The sequence below is a fragment of the Tamandua tetradactyla genome, chromosome 25 (assembly GCF_023851605.1).
Source record: "Tamandua tetradactyla isolate mTamTet1 chromosome 25, mTamTet1.pri, whole genome shotgun sequence".
NCBI lineage: Eukaryota > Metazoa > Chordata > Mammalia > Pilosa > Myrmecophagidae > Tamandua > Tamandua tetradactyla.
Window position 1 is genome coordinate 14889016 of NC_135351.1, and position 23086 is coordinate 14912101.

The 23086-nt window shown below is 40.6% G+C and overlaps 1 protein-coding gene across 5 annotated transcripts in view; it reads right to left on the reverse strand.

Moving 5' to 3' along the window:
- ADTRP (androgen dependent TFPI regulating protein) overlaps positions 1-23086 on the reverse strand; it is a 94389-nt gene that overhangs the window by 68456 nt on the left and 2847 nt on the right. For 2 of the 5 annotated variants that reach the window (XM_077143683.1, XM_077143684.1), the window contains exon 1: positions 526-662. The exons of 1 other annotated variant lie outside the window; for it this stretch is intronic. The gene's annotated coding sequence lies outside the window, so the exon portion shown is untranslated. Of the gene's footprint in view, positions 1-525; positions 663-9618; positions 9756-11067; positions 11320-23086 lie in introns of those variants that run through there. 2 more of the 5 variants (XM_077143687.1, XM_077143685.1) reach the window with 2 other exon arrangements.

Here is a 23086-nt window from a genome sequence, read left to right on the forward strand (position 1 = left end):
CAAAGGGCAGGGAGCCTTGCAAGAGCTGCACTTTGTACTGTTTGCCCAGAGCCGGGAGGCATGGCTAAGTGACTTTATTACAAAATACCGACAAAATCTAATGAAACAGCACCAGGGAATATTCTCATCTCTTTCTTTTTCTCTTGGGCAGAACCAGGAAGTTGAAATAATATCTCTTGAGAAAATGAAGAACAGGTTGATAAAGCAGGAGGGAGAGGTTAGGGGGTGGAGGGAAGAAAGTAGAAAGGAAAAGTGAATTGTAATCTTGCCCCTAAGATCTATAAGGCCCCATAAAATGTGAAACAAACTTTGATCCTCCAGGGAGCAAAGCAAAGGGTGGTTTTTCTGTTTTTGTGTATGTGGTTTTTTTGTTTATTTGTTTTTAGCTTGGCATCTATACCCTGGGGAGCCAAGGGTTATCCAAGGCCTTTCTAGAGGCTGCATTTGCATAGGTGTCTCAGTGCCCTGGGGTGGAGGCAGAGGGGAAAGCCTAGGAAGAGATCTGCAGCCATACCACCAACAAACCTGAGTTTAATCATTGCTGGGAGACAGTAAGGGCATCCGCATTGCCTTGGAAAAAAACAAGTAGGTGCTTGTCTGGGAGCAAGTGTCTAGAAATGGTCTCTGCCTCAAGTTCAACAGAAAGAAACTGAGGAAGAGCTAAAAGTTGGATGCCTTGTGACATCACCGGCTTGTTTCTCTGGGCAACTAACTCAGGGTTCTGGACAAAACCTTAAGAGAAATGCTCCCCCAGGCCCAGTTTTTTAATTCTGTTGATATTGTAATTTGGTTGAGGCTGTTCGATGATTTAACCAGGGCTTACCAGTACTGGGAAAAAGAAGAGCGGGCTGTAGAGTGGAGACGCATAAAAACAAACCTCTAAGGGTCAAGAGCTGGCAAACATCAGGTCTGTATTGCCACCCTTCCCAAAGGAGAGGGTAACCCAGGAAATGGGTGGCATAAAACATCGTGCAAAAATCTATGGCTGGCAAGCCCTCAGTCTTGGGATTTGTTCATATGAAACTTATCCCTGAAAAGGATAGGCAGATGTGGCCTCAGTCTCTCTAAGCCCAACTCTGCAAGTGAAATCATTGCCCTCTTCCCTACGTGGGACATGACATCCAGAGGTGAAAGTCTCTCTGGCAACATGGGAGAGGACTCCCAGGGATGAATCCAGACCTGGCACTGTGGGATCAACAATTCCATTCTGACCAAATGGGGGAAAAGAAGTGTAATTAATAAAGTATCAGTGGCAGAGAGAGTTCAAATAGAGTCAAGAGGCTACTCTGAAGATTGCTCTTATGCAAGCTTCAGGTAGACCTTGCTACCTATCATAACCTGCCAAACCCCAACCAGGACCATTCCAGCCAATCCTAAAGAACACCTAGGGCAATATATAAGATCCCACAAGGGTTCCATGCACTAAAGTAACTTACCAGAAACCTACAACTTCCAGATGGGTCCTTGGTCCAGATAAGTCCTGAAACCTAGCTCAGGCTCTTCAGAACATCAGATAGTTACATCTCCCTATCCCATATTAGTGACAGACCCTTCCAATATCAAAAATTTTGAATTGTCATAGCCCAAACAACCCGAAAGACAGGTACGGAAAGATCAAAGGTGATGGTGGAATTATACATAGAAGATAGGACTTAATAAATTAATATGAATGCTGAATCATTAAATTGATATCTCTTTGAGTCTCCAGTATTTTAGAGCTAAAATTGTGAAATTGTAACCCATATCAAAGTCTGAAATATGGTCTATAACTAATTGTGTTTCTGTGCTTTGAAATTTATAGCCTTTTTGTATATATGTTATTGTTCACAAAAAAAAAGAATAAAAAGCCAATCGTGATGATAAAAAAGTATTTAAACCCTCTAACCTGCTACATTCTGGAGCAGCTAGAAGGAAAAATATGAAAGGATCATATGGTAGCCCATGACAAACTCTGGGATCTGTCCTGTAGCCACTTTGAGGAGTGCTTTGAAAACTATTGCTTTTTTCATTTATTTGCTTTGTGTATATGTCATACTATACCCATAAAAAATGTTTAAAAAAAAAAAAGTTAGAATGGGCAGAGCCCAAATACCCCTACAGAGTGTGAAAAGGATCAGAAGTGATGGTGCAGTTATACAGAGAAAGTTGGGTTTAACAAACGAGGGCTGAATCATTTTACGGATATTTCTCTTAGTCTCCAGTACCTTTGAGCAGCTAGAAATAAAAACTGAATATTGTGGAATTGTAACTCATACCAAACTGAGGTCTGTTCTACAGCTATTTGTTGTGACGTCCTTTGAAATGTATTGCTTTTAGGTGTATATGTTATTTAAAGAGAAGGAGGAGCACAAGAGAGAAGATGAGATTGAACAAATGAGTGTGACTGCTGAATCATTATATTGACATTTCTGTCAGCCTCCAGTGTCTTGGAGCAGCTAGAAGGAAAAACCTGAAATTGTGGAACTGTAACCCATACCAAACTGTGAAATCTGTTCCATAACTACTTGTTAAAATGTACATTGAAATGTTTTGCTTTTTTGTATATATTCCAGAATTAAAAAAAGTTAAAAAAAAAATTTACGCCTAAGAGTCACCCCCAGAGAACCTCTTTTGTTGCTCAGATGTGGCCTTTCTCTCTCAGCCAACATGATAAGCAAACTCACTGCCCTCCCCCTCTCCACATGGGCTATGATTCCCAGGGGCATGGACCTTCCTGGCAATGTGGGACAGAAACCCTAGAATGAGCTGGGACTCAGCATCAAAGGATTGAGAAAACCTTCTAGACCAAAAGAGGGAAGAGTGAAATGAGACAAAATAAAGTGTTAATGGCTGAGAGATTTCAAACAGAATCAAGAGGTTATCCTGGAGGTTATTCTTACACATTATATAGGTATCACCTTTTTAGTTAAGGCATAATTGAGAGACTGGAGGGAAATGCCTGAAAATGTAGAGCTGTGTTCCAGTAGCCATGTTTCTTGAAGATGAGTGTATAATGATATAGCTTTTACAATGTGACTGTGTGATTGTGAAAACCTTGTGTCTGATGCTCCTTTTATCTACCTTATGGACAGATGAGTAAAACACATGGATTAAAAATAAATAAATAATAGGGGGAAATATGTTAAAATAGATTTAGTAGATTGAAATGCTAGTGATCAATGAAAGGGAGGGGTAAGGGGTATGGTATGTATGAATTTTTTTCTTTTTATTTCTTTTTCTGAATTGATGCAAATGTTGTGAGAAACGATGATGATGATGAATATACAACTATGTGATGATATTGTCAGTTATTGATTATATACCAAGAATGGAATGATCATACGGTAAGAATGTTCATGTTTGTATGTTTTTATGTTTAAAAATGTAAAAAAAATCCATGGTCAAGGTCAAAATTGCAAATAATAATAGCTAATAACACAGTTATGTGTTTGGCATGTGCTGGGCGCTGTTCTAAGCGCTCTACGTACATTAACTCATTCAACACTCTCAACACCACTATGCCATAGGTACTATTGTGATCTCCATTTTTATATGAGGAAATTGAAGCATAGAAAGACATATTGAATAACTGGTAAGAGGCAGCGCTGCTCTCTGCAAATCTTATCATGTGCCCCTACTCTGGGCAAATGGTACCTAGCGAACCTGACTACAAAGAAACAGTGGTTGCTCTACACACCCCTCAGACTCCTCTTTCTCCTCTCTACTGTTTCCCTTTCTCCCCCTTTATCTCTCCCATCAGAACATTATTTGAGGAAGGGGTCAGATATGCTTTGAACCTTGGTGTATGTGCTGATTTGAAAGTATGCATCCCAGAAAAGCCATGTATTAATCTTGATTCAATCTTGTCGGGGCAACCCTTTCTTTTAATCTCGATTCAATATTGTAGGATAGAAACTTTTGAATAGATTATATCCACAGGGATGTGACAAACCCAATTATGGGTGTAACCTTTGATTAGACAGAGGATCAAGACCTTCCATCCAGATGGGTCTTGATTAGTTTACTGGAATCCCTTTAGTTTACTGGAATCCTTTTAAAGAGAAAACATTTTGGAGGGAATCAGAAACAACAGAGCCTACAGAAAGGATGGAAGCCTCAGAGCTTACAGAGAGAGCAGATGTAGACACTTAGAGAACAGTTGCTTCAGAGAGCAGAGACACGGATGTTTGGAGATGCTTGGAGCCCAGCAGATGTCGCCATGAGATGTTAAGCAAGCCAGAACCTGGAGAGAGCCAAGGGAAACCAAGAGATGAAAGCCAGCCCTGGAGAAGCAAAGTAGGAGCTCTCACAGGAACAGAGGCTGAAAGCAACGGAGCCCAGGAGCAAGGGACCAGCAGATGCCAGCCACGTGACTACCTAGCTGACAGAGGTATTCCTGACCCATCGTCCTTTCTTGAGTGAAGGTAACCTCTTGTTGATATTTTTTTATAGGCTTAGAACTGTAAACTTGTACCTTATTAAATTCCCCTTTTAAAAGTCATTCCAGTTCTGGCATATTGCATTCTGGCAGCTTGCAAACTAAGACACTGCATATATGAATTATCATGCTATCCCTTCCAGGGCTGTTTTCATTTTAAACTGCTTTATGAATTTAGAGGTCTTATCACTTTATACAAAAATCTCAAGCATGAGTCTGCAGATGGGTAAGGAATTGAGGCAAATACAGGCAAGGAGGGACAGGCCAGGATCCAGATCCCCTGAATTGTTTGTATCCAAGTCTGGATTAGCATAGATGCCCATGGATAAAGTCTCTCATTAAGACTGGTGCAGCTGTTTAAATTTATTTGTAAGAGGTTCATGTTTGACATTGGAATCCAATTAATTGTTAGCATTTTAATAAATTAATAAATAATAATACATAATGCATGTATATGAGGATTCATTTATAGAAACTATGTGATTTTATAATTCAATCTCTATTATCATAGAAAATTCCTCACAGAAGTATTTTCTAAAAGAAACTGTACATTGTGGCCATATTCACATCATAATTTGTATCCCTGCTTCTTCTCTCTTCACTGTTAAGAATAATCAGATATGTTTTCATGAAGTACGTTGTCCATTTGTTCTCCACTTGAAACTAGGGGGAGATTTGGGGAACAATAACAGTTTCACCATTTATTACACAATATTAAAGACTAATAAATATATCCTAAGTCTGCTGTCAGCCTGCTTCATCTCAGATCCAGGAGAAGTAGGAGAGATTTATTCACTGACTTAAAAAAAGAGAGTCATCAGTCAAAAATATATTATTTTTATGCAGGAAACATTAAAGTATTAAAATAAGCATACTTCATTGAGTTGAGCATTGCACAGACAATCATCGATTATTACAAATGATGCTCTTTGAAACCCTTTACCCTCTGGATGTCTGGAATGCCACTTTTCAACTTTGCAAATATTTATTCAGCAAGGAATATTTGCCAGGCACTTGCTAGGCCTAGGGTTTCCTTTTTTTGAATGAAAAGAGAGATCCTACCCATGGCATCACAGAGCTTACATTCTAGCAGGCATTTAAATTAAACTATTACCCAAGGAGGTGTGCATTTATAATAAATGGCAACTTCTCTGGAGGATAAGCACAGGAGACTATTAGAGGGTGTAAGTGGACCCTCTAAATGTTTGGGAGGTCCGAGGAGTCTTCCCTGAAGAAGTCAGGTGTGGGCAGGGCCGGTCGTCCCAGTTGTACTCTGATGTCCTTCTTGGTCTCCTTTATGGGGTCTTTTTCCTTTGCCAGCTCCTCTGTATTGGTATTTCCCAAGAGCCAGCCTACCCCAGCCCACTGCCCATTACTTCTTACAAACTCACCTAGTAATTTTACCCACCACCCTGATATCTACCACCACCTTCCAGTTTATGACCACAAATTTTATACCTCTAGTCCAGGACTCCTCCCTACCCCCACCAGCCTTCAAACATACATTCAACTACCTGCTAGATACCTCCTTAATGCCTCAGAGGCACCGCAAATCCAATATGTGGGAAATTAACTTACTATCTCACCCCTCCTAACCTACCCTACTTTCTCTAGTCTCTGTCTTGAGAAGATGGCCCCATCTCCTACTTGGGAGTCTTCCTTATCTCCTCCCTCTCCCTCACTCCCTAAACCAATTAACCACAAAATCCTACCAAGATCATCTCCTCAATATACTTTAAAGCAGCCCTTTCTTCCCATCTTTCTATAATTGTGTTAGATCAAGTCTTCACCTCTTGCCAGTATCAGAGCATTTAGTCTTAATCCTCGAATCTTAGCCCCTCACCAGGTCAAGGAGTGATTTTATCTGAAATGCCAATGTTACCACACCCCTCCCCAGCTTTAGTCCTTTTGCCGCATCAATATCACTTATGGGATAATATCCAAGTACCATAACTTTGCATAAATTGCCCACTCCCATCTGTCTCCAGTCTCATCTCTTGTCTCACCCTTGATCTTCTTCCAACAGCACAAAATTGGTAGAGCTTCCCTCCCACACCTGGCTGTGTCATGCCCCAGAGAATTGCCTCTCAACTCTCTCCTCTCCCTCATGGCCTCCACACTCCATATCTTCACCTGGTTATATCATAACTTTCCTGGATAATGCAGTTGTTACCTTTTTTGGGATCCTTCCCTGAATCTCTCCTCAACAAGGCCATATTAAATAGCTCTCTCTATTCTTCCTCAATAGCTTGTGAATCTCTGTTCTTGCATGGTGACTAGGAGTTAGTTTTTGTTATAGGCTCTATCAGATAGGGTTCAGGGACTGTGTGAATTAGAAGAGCCTGGGATAGTGCTGGGGACCAGTATTTCATAAATAGCTATTGAATAAATGAACATGTGTGTACTAGTATGATGGTTTGGAGCTGCATTTACCCCATAAAAACATGTTCTTAAACCTATTCCATTCCTGTGGGTGTGAACCCCTTGCAAGTAGGGCCTTAACATCAATTAACATGTGGCTTGCCTCAATCAGGATGGGTCTTAATCCTGCCGCCAGAATCCTTTAAAAGAGAATGAAATTCAGACACATAGAGTGAGAGAGCCAAAATGGAGCACCCAGAAGCTGAACATCAACAGTACCTGGGAGAGAAGGAAGACACTAGGAGACACTACCATGTGCCTTGCCATATGACAAACTAAGGACCAAGGATTGCCAGCAGCCAGCCTCAGAATGCCACAGTCTTTAGGATTTGGACTTTATTCCCAGCCCCAACATGATAAGCAAATCAATTCCCCACCCCATTTTATGATATTTGCTCGGGCATCCAAGGAAACTAAAAGAACCAGGCCTACATGTCTATTTAATTTTACTATAATGCCAGTTCATTCATTATAGGCAAGGCTTGCTGTCTCCCAGCCTCTGTAGCATCCTGGTGCTAACTGCCGGCCATCCTTAGATTTCCTTGTTTTGCCTCTTTGCTTCACATTACATGGTGATGTCCTCTTCTTTCTTGTTTCTGTGACTTGTAGTTTCTCTCTATAAGCTGTCTAGTAATGCAGATTAAAGGCCTATACTGCTTCAGTTGACCACACCTTACCTAAGCATAATATTTTCAAAAGGTTCTATGTACAGTGGGTTCACCTCCACAGGGATGCCGATTAAGATTTAAGAATATGTATTTATTTGTGTGCTTAATTCAATTTACTGCAATATTATGGCCCATTTTTATGGTCAGTCACAGAACAAGAAGTTAGAGAAATGGGCATGAGTCTGTGCCTTTATTCACTGAGTGTCCTCGGGCTGGTCAGCCATCAGCCTTGGGCTGTTAGCTTCCTTGGATATAAAATGGGGCTCAGAGAGTCTAGAGAAATGACTATCACACTCCCCAAAGCCAGAATATCTACTGAACTAAAAGAGCAACTGACCAGGATCCTCTACTCTTTATTGCCACCTGGACTATGAAAAGATTGGAGAGAAGCCTCAAGGTAAGGATATATGCAGATACTCACACCCACACATACCACGGAGCCAATTTCCACCATAGTGCAAGTATTAGAAGTCTCTGCAGTGATGGCTAGAGGTAGCACAGTCGTGAGAAGGAAGACAGGAATGGCAGAGCACAGAGTCCTTAGGGTTGTGATAAGGACTAAGGAAGGGTTTTTTCATCCTAGCAGCCTGGAGAGGTCCATCAGCTGCTGGTGCTAAATAACTAACCAATAAATCCTAATAATTTTTAAGCTTCTAGAAAATACAAGGCAAGTGTGGGACTTTCTTTTATTCCATTTATCCTTTTCACTTGCATGGATCCCTTTTTGAGATGTCCTATTTTCCTTTAAAACTGATACATACTACCACAGCCCTTTAGGGTCTCCAGTCTTTGCCCGCCCTTCAGTAAATAGTCCCATCACTAAACTTCCAGCTGAGTGGGCTGCTTTTTGCTGTTGGAGCCTGTCATAGTCAGGTTCATGTGTCAACTTGGCCAGGTAGTGGTACCCAGTCTGGTTGGGAAAGTGCTGGCCTGTCTGTTTCTATGAGGACATTTCATGGACTTAAATCATGATTACACTGGCTGCATCCACAGCTGATTGTGTTTGTAATGAGCTAAGGTGAGCGTCTTCTGCAATGAGTGACACTTAATCTAATCAATGGAAGGCTTTTAAGGAGGATTCAGAAGAGAAAGTCTCTCTTCCTGCTTCAGCTGGCAAGCCTCTCCCGTGGAATTCATGCAGACCCTTCATCAGAGTTTCCAGCTTTACAGCCTGCCCTATGGATTTTGCACTCTTCCATTTCATTGAGGACCTTCATAGGAGTTACCAGTTTGTGGCCTGCCCTGCAGACCTTGGACTCTACATTCCCATGGTTACCTGAGACAGTTTTATAAATTTTATGCCTATGAATATCTCCTGCTGATTCTGTTTCTCTAGAGAACCCTAACTAATTCAGAACCCTAACTGGTACATCGAGACTGTGAGTTCCTTTGGGGAGGGGAGGATTCGGGTGCACATCTGTGTTCTGAGAAGTATTCATGATGTCAGATGAATTCCAGATGTTAATAAGCTTCGTCATTTGCATAGACTAACTCTGATGTTTCGGTATTCTTAATATCTGCTCACGATGTCTCTAACTCTTGGGTTTCCTGATTATTGTCACCTTGATCACCCAGTGCTGTTGTCCTGTATGTTTCCTACAACCCCTGCTCCCTCTGAACCAATATCACTCTCACTGCCTTCTAAAGAACCTCTCCCCAATAATAGGTGGCACTGGCAATAATTAAATATGTGTGTGATATTCAATTGGAGGAGGAGATATCCAAGGTGGAAGGAAACCAGGATCTTCCTTCCATGGGCTTTGTATCCCTAAGAGTCCTTAGCTGTATGTGCAGGTGAGAACAGAGCTGCATGTGTAGGTGAGAACAGAGTTAGAAGAATATGTTTCACCCATTGGGTTATTTTTACCACACCCATGAGCACTTGTTTTTCTCAGAGGTCACTGTGACTGGCACGTTTTTTAAAAACTAGAACACCCAGAAAGAGTGGTGTGGTGAGAACATGTGCGTGCAGTGAGAAAATTTCAGCCAAAAAAAAAAAAAATCAAGACAATTCTGAAAGGCTCTGAACCTGTGGTTTAGCCTATGAGAACTTTTCTGACCATCAAGAAAGTTGCCTGCTGCATTGAGGAACCTGATTTAGATCTGTCTTACCTTTTGATCTTGGGCTTTGTTTTCACAGTAGAATGCAGTGTTCTGTGGCAATCTTTTCAGACTCGCTCAGAAGAGCAGAGAGTTCTGTGCTGGTAGCTTTGAAGATGGTTTTCAGTTGGGAAGTCAAAGAACTCTTCCTGTTTACAAGTATGAAATTTAATCACATTGCTTAAAAATTTTAGAACAGCAAAGAACCATTTGAGATCAGTTAATTCAACTTCTTCATTTTCCAGATGAGAAAATTAAAGCTCTGAGATGTTAAGGGACTTCCCCAGAGTCACACAGCTCTTAAGAGGGGAGAAATGATCAGAGCACAGGTTTTCTGAACTGTTAGTCTACTTAGTTTTCACTATTTCTTGAGTTGCCTTGATTTGTATCCAAGTTTTGGAATTTTCAAGTGGATATCTCTTCTCTGAATTAGTTTGTGTTACTTGATTATGTGAGGTCTAGAGAAGTTATTAAAGAGAAACTGCTTGGGAATGCCAATTTTAGATTCTATGTCAGATTTCATGTTTTGCGCATCCCCAGTTATTCAGAAATTTCTCATAAGAAAACTCAAACATCTCACATAGATTGTCATATCCTGACTTAATCAATAAACTTAAGAAATATGTTCAATTTTGACCATCAGCACATTCCAGTGTTTCCTGTTTTCTGGGAAACCCACCACAAAACCAACAATAATACAGCAGTTAAGCTCTGGTTATCTTGGTTTAGTATCCTATATAGAAACATGTATACTTATATATGTACTACACTTCGCTGATTTTCTAACAGTGCTATCATCTGCTAAGAAGGGGGTATTGAAGTCCTTAATAATAATTATGGATTTGTCCTTTAAGTTCTATTAGTTTTTGCTCCCTGTATTTTGTTTAGTGCATACAACTTTATGATTGCAATATCTTTCAAAGGAATCGATCTTTTTCTCATTATGTAATGTCCCTCTTTGTCTCTAGCAATTTTCTTTGTTCTGAAGTCTACATTATCTGATATTAATATTGGCTATCGTTGCTTTTTAAAATTAATGTTTGCCTGGTGTATCTTTTTCACCTTTACTTTCAATCTACCTATTTTGTTGAAAATGAAGTTTCTTTTAAACATTCACGATGATTAAGTTCACTTGTCAACTTGGATAAATTATTGAGTCTAATTGCTTGGTCAAGCAAGCACAGGCCTTATTGTTATTATGAGGATATTTTGGTGAATTAAAATAATTAGTCAGTTGATTACATCTGTGTCTGAGTACATATATGATCAACAAAGGAGTTTGCCTTCAGCAATGAGAAAAGTTTCATCCAATCAGTTGAAGTCCCTAAAGGGAGAACAGATTATTTCAACAGTCAGAAAGATTTTCTATCTCTATTTTAGCCAGCCAGCTTCTACTGGGAAATTCATGGAAACTGCCATTGGAGCTCCCAACTTGCAACTTCCCCTCCAGAATTCACTTACCAATCCCCACAGTTGCGTGACTGTTGATTTCATTTCCCTGGAGATGCCTGACTAATACAGGTTTTAGTACCAAGAATGGTTCTTGAAAAATAGAATTTCATATAATCCAGAAGCTCTAAGGGTGCTAGAAGTGTCCATGGCAAATACGGATACTATTTGGAGCCTTTGAGAAGGCCCCATAGTAGAATTACAATTCACACCATCAGGATTTGGAAGCAAAACCCTGACATCCTGTAGATAACTACTCTCCTTTTGACAAATAACTTTGACCTGCTACTGAGCCTTGTGAGAGTCCAAATGTTTAACAATGGACCAAGTTACCATGAGAACTGAGTTGACCACTAACAACTGGGTGTTGTCTGACCCACCAAACCATAAAGATGGGTGAGCACAGCACCATTCCATCATCAATGGTGGCAGGTTGGTTACTTCAGACCATTTATATAATGGAAGAGGCAGCAATTTATTCTTACTGGAATAGACACATACCTTGGACATGGGTTTGCCTTTCCTGCATGCAGTGCTTTTGCCAAATTACCTTCAGTGGGCATACAGAATGCATTATCCACAATCATGGTATTCCACATAGCATTGCTTCTGATAAAGAAATTCACTTCACAGAAAATGAAGTATGGCAATGGGTATATGCTTATGAAATTCACTGATCATACCATGTTCCCTATCATCTTGAAGCAGCTGGATTAATAGACTGGTGGAATGGCCGTATGAAGACTCAATTATGGTGCCAACTGGGTGGCAATGTTTTGCAGGGCTGGCACAATGTTCTCTGAGAATCTCTAGATGCTCTAAATCAGCAACTGCTCTATGGTGTTGTTTCTCCCATAGCCAAGATTCATGGGTCCAGAAATCAAGGGGCGGAAATGGAATTGGCACCACCACTCACTATTATCCCTAGTGATACACTTGATGATTTATTTCTTCCTGTCCCTGTGACTTTATGCTCTGCTAGTCTGCAGGTCTCAGTTGCAAAAGAAGGAGTGCTTCCACCAGGGACACAACAATGATTCTATAGACCTAGAAATTAAGTGCTATCTGGCCTCTCTGGGTTCCTTTTGCCATTGAATTAACAAGCAAAAAAGGGAATTACTGGCTGGGGGTGATTGAATCTGATTATTAAGAGAAAATAGGATTATACTATTCTCTACACAATGGACGTAAAGAAGAGTTTGCCTGGAATATAGGTATACCTTGGAGATAAAGCAGGTTCAGTTCCAGACCACCATAATAAGGCAAATATCACAATAAAGCAAGTTGCATGGTTTTTAAAATTTCCGAATATGTATATAAGTTATGTTTATACTACACTGTAGTCTATTAAGAGTGAAATAGTATTGTGTCTAAAGAAATGTATGTACCTTAATAAAAAGTTTTTATTGCTAAAAAATGCGAACAATCATCTGAACCTCCAGTGAGCCATAATCTTTCTGCGGGTGGAAGGTCTTGCCTCAATGTTGATGGCTCCTGACTGTTGAGGGTAGTGGGTTAATGAATATTGGGGAGGCTGTGACAATTTTTTAAAATAAGACAACAATGAAGTTTGCCACATCAATGGACTCTTCCTTACATGAGAGATTTCTCTGTAGCATGCGATGATGCTTGATAACAGTTTACCCACTGTAAGACTTCTTTCAAAATTGGAGTCAATCCTCTCAAACCCTGCCTCTGCTTTACTGACTAAAGTTATGTAGCATTCTAAACCCTTTGTTGTCATTTCCACAATGTTCACAGCATCTTCATCAGTAGATTCATTTCAAGAAACCACTTTCTCTGCTCATCCATAAGAAGCGACTGCTCACCTGTTAAAGTTTCATCATGAGATTGCAGAAATTCAGTCACATCTTCAGGCTCCAGTTCTACTGCTAGTTCTCTTGCTATTTCCACCATATCTGCAGATATTTGCTCCACTGAAGCCTTGAATCCTTCAAAGTCATCCATGAGGATTGGAATTAAATTCTTTCAAACTTCCGTTAACTTTAATGATTCCTTTCAGGAATCACTAATGTTCTTAATGACATCTGGAATGGTGAATCCTTTCCAGAAGGTTTTTGATTACCCAGATCACCAGAGGAATCACTATCTATGGCAACTCTAGCCTTATGGAATGTATTTCTTAAATATGAGACTTGAAAATTGAAATGATTCCTTGATCCATGGTCTGCAGAATGGGTGTTGCGTTAGCAGGCATGAAGGCAACATTTATCTTGTTGGACATCTCCATCAGAGCTTGTGCCAGTTTGAAATTGTCGTGTATCCCAGAAAAGTCATGTCTTTAATCCTCATTCAATATTACTTGGTGGGATCTTTTTTGTTGTTTCCATGGAGATGTGAACCACTCAATTGTGGGTGGTAACTTTTGATTAGATGGTTTTATGGAGATATGTCTCCACCTATTCAAGGCGGGGTTGCTTACTAGAGCCCTTTAAGAGGGAACCGTTTTAGATAAAACTTCAGTGCCAAGAGAGCCCATGCAGCAATAACATTTTGAAAAGATTTTTTCCTTTCTGAGCAGTAAGTCTCAACAGGGAGCTTAAAATACTCGGTAAACCCTGTTGTAAATAGATGACTGTCATCTAGACTTTGTTGTTCCATTTATAGACCACAGACGGTAGATTTAGCATAATTCTTAAGGGCCCTGGGATTTTTAGTGGTAAAGGAGCACTAGCTTCAACTTAGAGTCACCAGCTTCATTAGCCTCTAATAAGAGAGTCAGTTTGTCCTTTGAAGCTTTAAAGCCAGGCATTGACTTTGCCTCTCCAGCTATGAAAGTCCTAAATGGCATTTTCTTCCAATGGAAGACTGTTTTGTCTACATTGAAAATCTTTTGTCTGGTATGGCCACACATCAATTATCTTAGCTAGATTTCCTGGACAACTTGCTACAGCTTCTATGTCAACACTTGCTGCCTCACCTTGCACTTATATGTTATGGAGATGGCTTCTTTCCTTAAACCTCATGAGCCATCCTCTGCTAGCCTCAGACTTTTCTTCTGCAAGTTAACAAGGGGTAGACTGTGATGGTTTAGCAAGCTGATGTGTCAACTTGGCCAGATTATGGTGACACATGTAGCCTTCTTGTAATTGAAGAGAGTTAGGGCCCTATTCTGGTTTAGGCTTTTGCCTGGAGAAATGTTGTGGCTGCTTTGATCTTCTGTGCAGACCACTCAAATTTTCTCCATATCGGCAATAAGATCGTTTTGCTTTCTTTTCATTCACATGTTCACTGGAGTAGCACTTTTAATTTCCTTCAAAAACTTTTCCTTTGTATTCACAAAGTAGCTATCTGTTCAGTGCAAAAGGCCTAACTGTGAGCCTATCTCAGTTTTTAACATGCCTTCCTCATTAAGCGTAAACATTTCTAGCCTTTGATTTAAAGTGAGAGACTTGTGTTCCTTTCAACTGAACACTTTGAGGCCATTGTAAGGTTATTAATCAACCCAATTCTGATATTACGTCTCGGGAAATAGGGAAGCCAGAGGAGAAGCATAGAAGGGGGAATAGCTAGTCAGTGGAGCATTCAGAATACGCACATTTATCCATTAAGTTTGCCATCTTGTATGGGCATGGCTCTGGGTGCCTGAAAGCAGTTACAGCAGCAGCATCAAAGATCAGTGATCACACTTCACTATGCAGATGTAATAATAATGAAAAAGTTTGAAATATTGCAAGAATTACCAAAATGTGACACAGAGATGTGAAGTGAGCACATGCTATTGGGAAAATGGCACTGATAGATTTGCTTGACACGGGGTTGACACAAACCTTCAATTTGTGAAAAGTGCATATCTGTGAAGTGCAATAAAGCAAAGTGCAAAAAAATGAAGTATGTCTGTGCAGGAGACTGCTTGGGGAGTTTCTTGGTACAAACATAACCTGGATTAAAGTCAGCAGAAAACTGCAACAACCCCATCCAAGCAGGACTTCTAATGGCCCAGACCCTTCAAGCATGAAAGTATGTGTCAACCCATTATGCAAAGAACCATGACCAGTTGAGGTGATGGCTGAAGGTAAAGGGAATATGGAATGGGAGTGGAAGGAGGTAGTTAGAACATGAGTTATGTCCATGTGACCAGTTACAGAAAGGAGGACTGCAATGGTTATGAATATTTCTTCCTTGTTTTGTTATGAACACGTTTGTGTAGATACATAAAGCAAATATCTTTGTTTTCTTCCATGTGAAAGATAACATAAGTTGTACTATAACACTTAACATAAATTATATCAACTTTATAGCATAGTTTTTAAGTTGCAGCTGAAATGCCCAAGGACTTGCATCCTCTTCTGTAAAAATGGTTAGTGCTTTTCTGAGTTATACATAGGGCAATTGAATTATTTTAGGCAAAATATGACTGTTATTGTCATTATTTAGAGATTAAGTATAGTTTATGGAGATGTGTATAGTTGACAAGGGGTGGCTGCAATGGTTTAGTAAGTTCATGTGTCAACTTGGCCAGGTTATGGTGTCCAGATGTTTGTTCAAACAAGCACTGTTATTGTGAGAGTATCTCATAGGTTTAAATCATTAGTCAGTTGATGTCCTCTTTGGCTGATTACATTTACAATCAACAAAGGAGATTACCTTAAGCAATGAGAAAAGTCTCACATCATTTGAAGGCCTTAAAGGAAGAACTGATTGTTTCGGCAATCAGAAGGAAAACATTCTATCTCTTCTTCAGCCAACCAGCCTCTCCTGAGGAATTCATAAAAAAACCTTCATTGGGGTTCCCAGCTTAGGGCTTGCCCTGTGGAATTTGGACTTGCAGATCCTCACAGTTGCATGAGCCAATGCCTTAGTAAATTTCATAATATTTACTTCTTTTGAAAGGGACCAAATAGTATTTTAGGTTTTGCAGGACGTACAATCTCTGTTGCAGTTATTCATCTCTATCATTGTAGCACATAGAGAAAAAAAAGATGAATGTAACTGCATTCCAATGCAAAAACAGGCCAATGGCCAGATTTGACCTGCAAACTGTAATTGGCTGACTTCTGGTCCAGAATTTTCTAAAGCAGATAAGTCCCCCTATAGAATTGACCCACATTTCCTGTCTTCAGACCAGAAGCTAAACCATTTTCCTGTCCATCTGACCTCCTTAGCCAGTCTGTCCCTCTCCGCCCTATCCACCAACTCAATCTTTAAACCATTACTACCTTCCCTACCAACATTTTTTAGATTCTAGGTGGCCCTGAAGTGCATTATTGTCTCATTGGCACCTTCTTTTAAACCGAAATAAAAATGTGAGAAATATTGCACACTCTATAACAGGATTTCTCAATGTGGCACTATTGATATTTGGGACCAGATAATTCTTTGTTGGGGGACTGTCCTGTGCATTATAGAATGTTTAGCATTATCCTTGATCTCTACCCACTAGATGCTGATAGTACCTTGGAAGTGTGAAAACCAATAATGTCTACAGATATTGCCATATACCCACTGAAAGGCAGGCGAAGTTGCCCTCAATTATTAGTCACTGCTTTACAGGAGTCTGAAGAATTTACGTCCCCAGTGTGGACAGAGCATGCTTCTGTGTGGAAGAGAGGAGCTGATTCTCCCCTAGGACCTTATGGAAACATTTTAAGATCTGTACCCGTGTCTGCATGAACTGACATTTCTGCCATAGGGCTGGATTTGCCTCTTTCTACACCTGGTCAACCTTATACTTAGAAAAGGTGTCATTTATACCTCCTAAAATGGAGGAGGATTTTATTTCCTGTATAACCCAGCTCAGAGATTAGTTCAGCCCTTGAAGAACAAATGGTCTTTATTAAGAAGTTACAGCTATCAAGTTCCTCTTAGAACGATATACATTATATATATAGAATATATATATATATATATATATATATTATGTGTATGTAATTGTATGTTCTGCTTAAAACATTGTTGCCAAAGATCATTATTAGATGCATCCTTTTTACTTATTTTGCTCGCTTTTTATTTTTCTTTTGAGGAAATGACAACACATGACCTTATGAAAGTTTTTGCTTTTCTGCCTGGAAACAGAGCAGTGTTTCATAAAAGCAAGGAAAAGGTTGCTGTGATTTTTAAAAATTCCCATATCTTAAAAGAAAAAAAACACGAAACAATGATCGCCAGACTGTTCATTACACAGTGGTCCAAGCTCATTGGGTCCAAAGGAGTTGATTTGGTTCATCTTTTACTCTTTGGTTCTTAGAACAGAAATGCCACTCTCGAGTTGTATGAAAGAACAACAAAATCTCATAGAACCACCACTTTACAATGTGGCTAAATTTGAAGGTCAAACCTATTGGCTTCCTTGGCATTTTTTGCCTGTGAATCAAGTTTGAATTATTGCATATTAATTATTTGTCTGAATCATTTCCCATTATCTGGTTGGTTGAGATACATCCATGATCACTAAACCCTTTCTTCTAATCTCTTCTAGAACATCCATGGTATTTTGGGCTACTGGAAGTGATTCCAGTTTATTCTGTTGGTGCTTAAAATAAATCACACACAAATACAGTATGAAATCAGTCTCTCAATTACCTTCACCCAAGTAAAGCTTTTTGAAACTTGGCCTGCTCAAGATAAGACTGTTTTAAAAAGTGTGAACTCCTGAAGGAAGCAGTGCAGCTGGTTATCAACTGGTTAGGGCAACTCTCTTCCATAGACCCTTTTCTCCAGTCCCCATACCTTTGTCTTGAAAGCTTTCCAAAATTTTTTCTCATATAGTCTATCTTTTTTTCCTTTTTCTGCCAACTATCCAGGATTCAGAGGTAGTCGTGTTACAGTGATTTGGAAAAAGCCTACATAGAGAGTACATGAAGTGAGACCACTTATCTCCAAGGTTGTTCTCAAACAATTGGCCTCCTTGTCAATGAATTTATTTGAAGTTCTGGGGAGCTGATTATTTTCTGTCCTGGGAAGTAATAATTCCTTCACTGCAGCCAGGAACACCATATCATGCCTAAAGATACCCAAGACAGCTTTTTAGCTACTCTTTGGCTTTTTAGTGGGAACATCCCTATTTCCATCAATATGACAGGAACTTTCAAAGTGAGCACTGGCTCAGGAGCTAAGAAAAGAAATGTTGTATCTAGAGGTCACTGTGCTAAGTGGCCATGTAGGAAAATCCAAGCCTCGGTTTTGGAACGGCTGATGTTCTGTCTATTGTCTACCATGAGAGGCATCATCTTTGGGATGCTAAGAATAAGAAGGCAACTGCATAAATGCTTGCAAGCTATTAGCCAACTTAAAGGGATTCCCAAATAGCTTTCTGTTCTTTTTGGTGAGGCACCTGGCATACAGTTAAATGTTGCCTCCTAAAGGAGTATGGATTCCAAGGCTGGATGAGGTAACACATCTTATGCAGTGGCCTAGAGTGTGAACTCTGAAGACCCCTCATTCAAATTCTGGCTTTAGGTCCTACCACTTGAGGGTCACCACAGGTGGGCAAGTTAATAAAGCTGCCTGGGTCTCTATTACATTAACTGTAAAATGGGGACAATAATAATATCCAACTCATAGCACTGTTATGTGGATTAAATGAGATAGAGCATGTGAAGGGCTGAGGATATACCCTGGGAGGGAGTAAAGGCTTGGTGAACATTAGCTTTTATGATAGCAAGTACTTGGAGAGCCTCTGTTCTCACAGCCACCACTGGCCAGAACACCCATTTGGCCCACCGCAAGTGCCACCTCTAAAAGTGTGTTTGCAGGAGCAACTTGTGCAGTAGGTCTTCATTGCGGCATGGCTGCAATATTAAATCAGTCCCTAAAGCTCTCTAGTGCATGCAGCCTGAATCCTTTCCAGAGAGCATTTGGTGGTAACAATTTCCAAGCATATTTCAGAACTGTCTCAAGGCCAAGATTAGCTTTCATACTGGAATTCTCTACTCTCTATGTGGGGCTTTCCATTAAGGCTGTGAGGAGCCCAGAATTCCCCACCCACCCTTGTTAAGTTTCTTAAGAATTGAAAAAAACAGCTGAAATCAAACTAAAGTCAATTTCTCAAGGTTTCTTTGAGAGAGATTGTGAGTGTGTGTGTTTGTGTGTTTGTGCATACAGTAGGGAGGCAGGTTCAGGCGAAGGGGGATAGGGACCAAGCAGACACTCAGTATTGAGTTGGTGTCTTTGATTTAATGAAGGGGAAGGTTAAGTGATAATTACAAGTGTCTTCTGGTAGCAAGAAAAACTCGAGTGGTCCAATGTTCATCCAATTTTCAAGTCTCAGAAAACTAATTTTGAAGGTGTAGACAAAATATTGTCTGGGTAGAAATGTTTTCTTCTAAAGAAATCAGATGGTAGGTGTGATTGAGTAATCACTGATAGAACGAAATGTACATGACCCAAGTGGGGCACACTGAGGCCTGGGAAATCCTGGGTTTCTCTCTGTTTGAGAAGGAGGGAAATAGCTCTCAATACCTTAAGATCATGGAAAGGCGATAAAAGAGGAAGGTGCTGTAGAAGCTGCTTTGCCCTGTTTTCCTGCCCCTCCACCCCCATCCCCAACTCAGCTGAAAGTGTGCTGGTTTGAAAGGACGTATGTCCCCTAGAAAAGCCATTTCTTAATCTAAACCCATTTCATAAAGGCAGAATAATCCCTATTCAATACTGTATGTTTAAAACTATAATCAGATCATCTCCCTGGAGATGTGATTAAATCAAGAGTGGTTGTTAAGCTGGATTAGGTGACAACGTGTCTCCAACCCATTTGGGTGGGTCTTGATAAGTTTCTGGAGTCCTATAAAAGAGGAAACATTTTGGAGAAAGGAGATTCAGAGACAGCAGAGAATGCTGCAGCACCACGAAGCAGAGAGTCCATCAGCCAGTGCTTTGGAGATGAAGAAGGCAAACAACTCCTGGGGAGCTTCATGAAATAGGAAGCCAGGAGAGAAAGCTAGCAGATGATGCTGTGCTCACCCTGTGCCCTTCCAGCCAAGAGAGAAACTGTAACTGTGTTTGCCATGTGCCTTCTCATTTGAGAGAGAAACCCTGAACTTTATCGGTCTTCTTGATGCAAGATATCTTTCCCTGGATGCCTTTGATTGGACATTTCTGTAGACTTGTTTTAACTGGGACATTTTCTTGGCCTTAGAAGTATAAATTAGAAATTTATTAAATCCCCCCCTTTAAAAGCCAGTCTGTTTCTGGTATATCGCATTCTGGCAGCTAGCAAACTAGAAACAGGGAGACAGTGGGAATCTGGGTTTTGTGTCACCCCCATTCTCTGTCCTCCCCTCCACAGCACAGAGAGGGCAGCTGAGTCCCCTCTGAGTAGACCAGGGCAGAGCATTTCAGCAGTGGGGTTTACCCCTCTGTCTTCTCTTCCTTCCCTCCCTTCCTCTAGGTGGGAAGAGATTCGTTGACAATGTGAGACAAAAAGACAGTGGATCCATCTGGACTGAGGGACGTTTACACCCTGTACACTGGGTCTGGGGGACATTTAGAACTGAATTCCGTCAACAGCCTGGCTAAAAGGAGCAAGACTGAGGAAGGAAATGTAACTTAGCCCTTGAAGAGCTAAAGCTATAATTATTAGACATTGGCCATTTAAAAGTGTTGTAACATATGACTTTCATTAATTTGTTAAGATAAATGTATTTTCCATATAAATAATAATAAGTTTGTCATTTATTAAGTGCTTTCAATGGTCCAGGCCTGTACCAAACACTTTAAACACATGCTCTCATTTTTTCTTTCTTACAGTTCTCTAAAGCACGAATTATTGTGACATTTTACAAATGAGAAAACCAAGACGGAGGACACAAGTGGTTAATTAACTATCCAAGAACATAAAGTTAATAACTAGCAGTACTGGGACTCATAACTACCGCGGTTGGACTTAAAAGTCCATCATTACATGGAACTCTCTGTACCATCCTTGCAATTGTTCTATAAATCTGAAATTATTCCAAAATAAAAAGGTTATTTAGAAAAAATAAAATGATATCATCCAAATTTCTCTACAATGCTATCTCGCCAAATAACTTATAAGAGGGTTTGCTTTGTTTAAATGCTAAATTTCCTGGAAATCTTGTGAGAAGTGCATGTTATATCATCAGTAGGGGCTCCTTCCAGCATCTATGTTTCCAATGTTTCTGAGTTGTACTGCCTCATGTAAGGTACTTAGAATAGACGATGCCAACTAGAAAGCTCCCAATAGATGTTATTCATCATCATCATCACAGTCCTCATGAATCATTTGTTCCACCATACTTTTAAAATCCCTGGACATCTTGGACTAGAGGTAGACTATAGATGTGAGCTACTCAAGAGCAGGGGCCAGCGTAGATGCTCAGTAACATTGAATGAAATGAATAAATCCCTATGTTCACAATTAGACCTTTTAGCAATGAAACTTCTAATGGACCAAGAGAGTCAGTTTCTAGCTTGCCTTTACCCTAGGGAAGAGGGATGTTGCCAAAACCTTCTCCATGACTCTTGGCCATGGTAAATGGGGAAGACCTGTTGCTCAAGGCAGAGATACAATGAACTTGTAAGCAGTTCCGGGAGGGAGCTCAGAGGGTCTCCATCATGGCCAAGTCCAAGGACACCTCCAGACTTGAGGAGACTGTGAGGGGGTAGGCGGCTGGGATGGGCCCTGGGTGGGGCTAAAGCTTCCACTGGCCTCACTCAGAGTGTCCAGGGGTCCTGGGTGAACCCTGACCTTTGGCCCTGAGAGGCCTCCCCACCTAGGGAGCTGGGGCGGGGGGTGGGGCGGGTGTTCGCCCCTCCATTGCCTTAGGATGTTCCTAGCCAGCAACTGTCACCTTGGTCAAAGGGGGGTGGGTGGGGAGGGAAGGTGAGGGAGTGAAGGCATCCCCTGTCATCTGTTAACCTCACCTGTGGGACCTGGTCCCTTGGCATCTGGGGGTGCTCCCATGTGCCCCTCACTCTCTTTGCTCCCTCTACTTGGGGAGGTTACAGGATGACAAATTGGCTCAACAATGCTGACCCCTGATCTCTGATAGTCCCTAACATCCTTCCGTCTCCCTTAAGGGATGACACCCTAAGGAGCTCAGAGGCCACTGTGATATCAGGGGCAGGCAGTGGGTACTGCCTGACGTTGTTGAGCTTCCATTCTGTTCGTAGAGAATCATAAAGGCTCTTGATCAGAAAAAAAAAAAAAAAAAAGCAGCCCATCCCATGCAAGGGTAGTTCAATGGTAGAATTCTCATCTGCTATACAGGAGACCCAGATTCCATTCCTGATCCATGCACTTACCAAAACACAAAAAACAAGTAAAAGAAGCAAACGAAAAGGAAAGAAACAAAAGTTCAACAAATGGTGCTGCAATAATCGAATACTCACATGGAAAAATAATGAAATGTGACCCTGCCATACAGCATACAAAAAAAAAAAGTAGCCCATCCCAAAAGTGGTTTTCCTCATGCATTTCCTCCTTCAGTTCTAACTCAATTAGATCCAGCTATCCCCATGCTGTACTGCTTGTCGAGGGAAAATCTACAAATGAGAACATTAAAGTGACCCTTATGGACACAATTTAAAAGGGCCTAATTGCCTTTTGCTGATGTCACATTAAATGTTTCTTCATTAATGCCACTATTTCCACTAGACGCTAACAACTGTTTATAAATTCCTGGGATCCAGGAATATTGAAAACCATGGTTCCTGATTCCACAGGAAATATGAACTTTGTAAAGCAAAAAACTTTGCTGACCCTTATACTCCACATTTTCGCTGAGATAGCATGGTGTCATTTGACTGGGGAACTATTTTAAAGGATGCCAGCTGCAGGTGCATTTTATGGAAGATACTCTCTAGCTCAGCCCTACCTAGCGGACCCTTCTGTAGTGGTGGAAATTTTTTATATTTGTCTAAGGTCGCATGTGGTTTCTAAGCACTTGAAATACAGCTACTGCAACTGAGGGGCTGAATTTTTCATTTTACTCTCTTTTAATTTGTTTAAATATAAATAGCTACATGTGGCTGGAGGCTATCATATATTGGGCATGCAGCTCTACGGTGACCAGTTGTCTTGGTTTACCAGGGTTTACTTGGTTTACAAAAT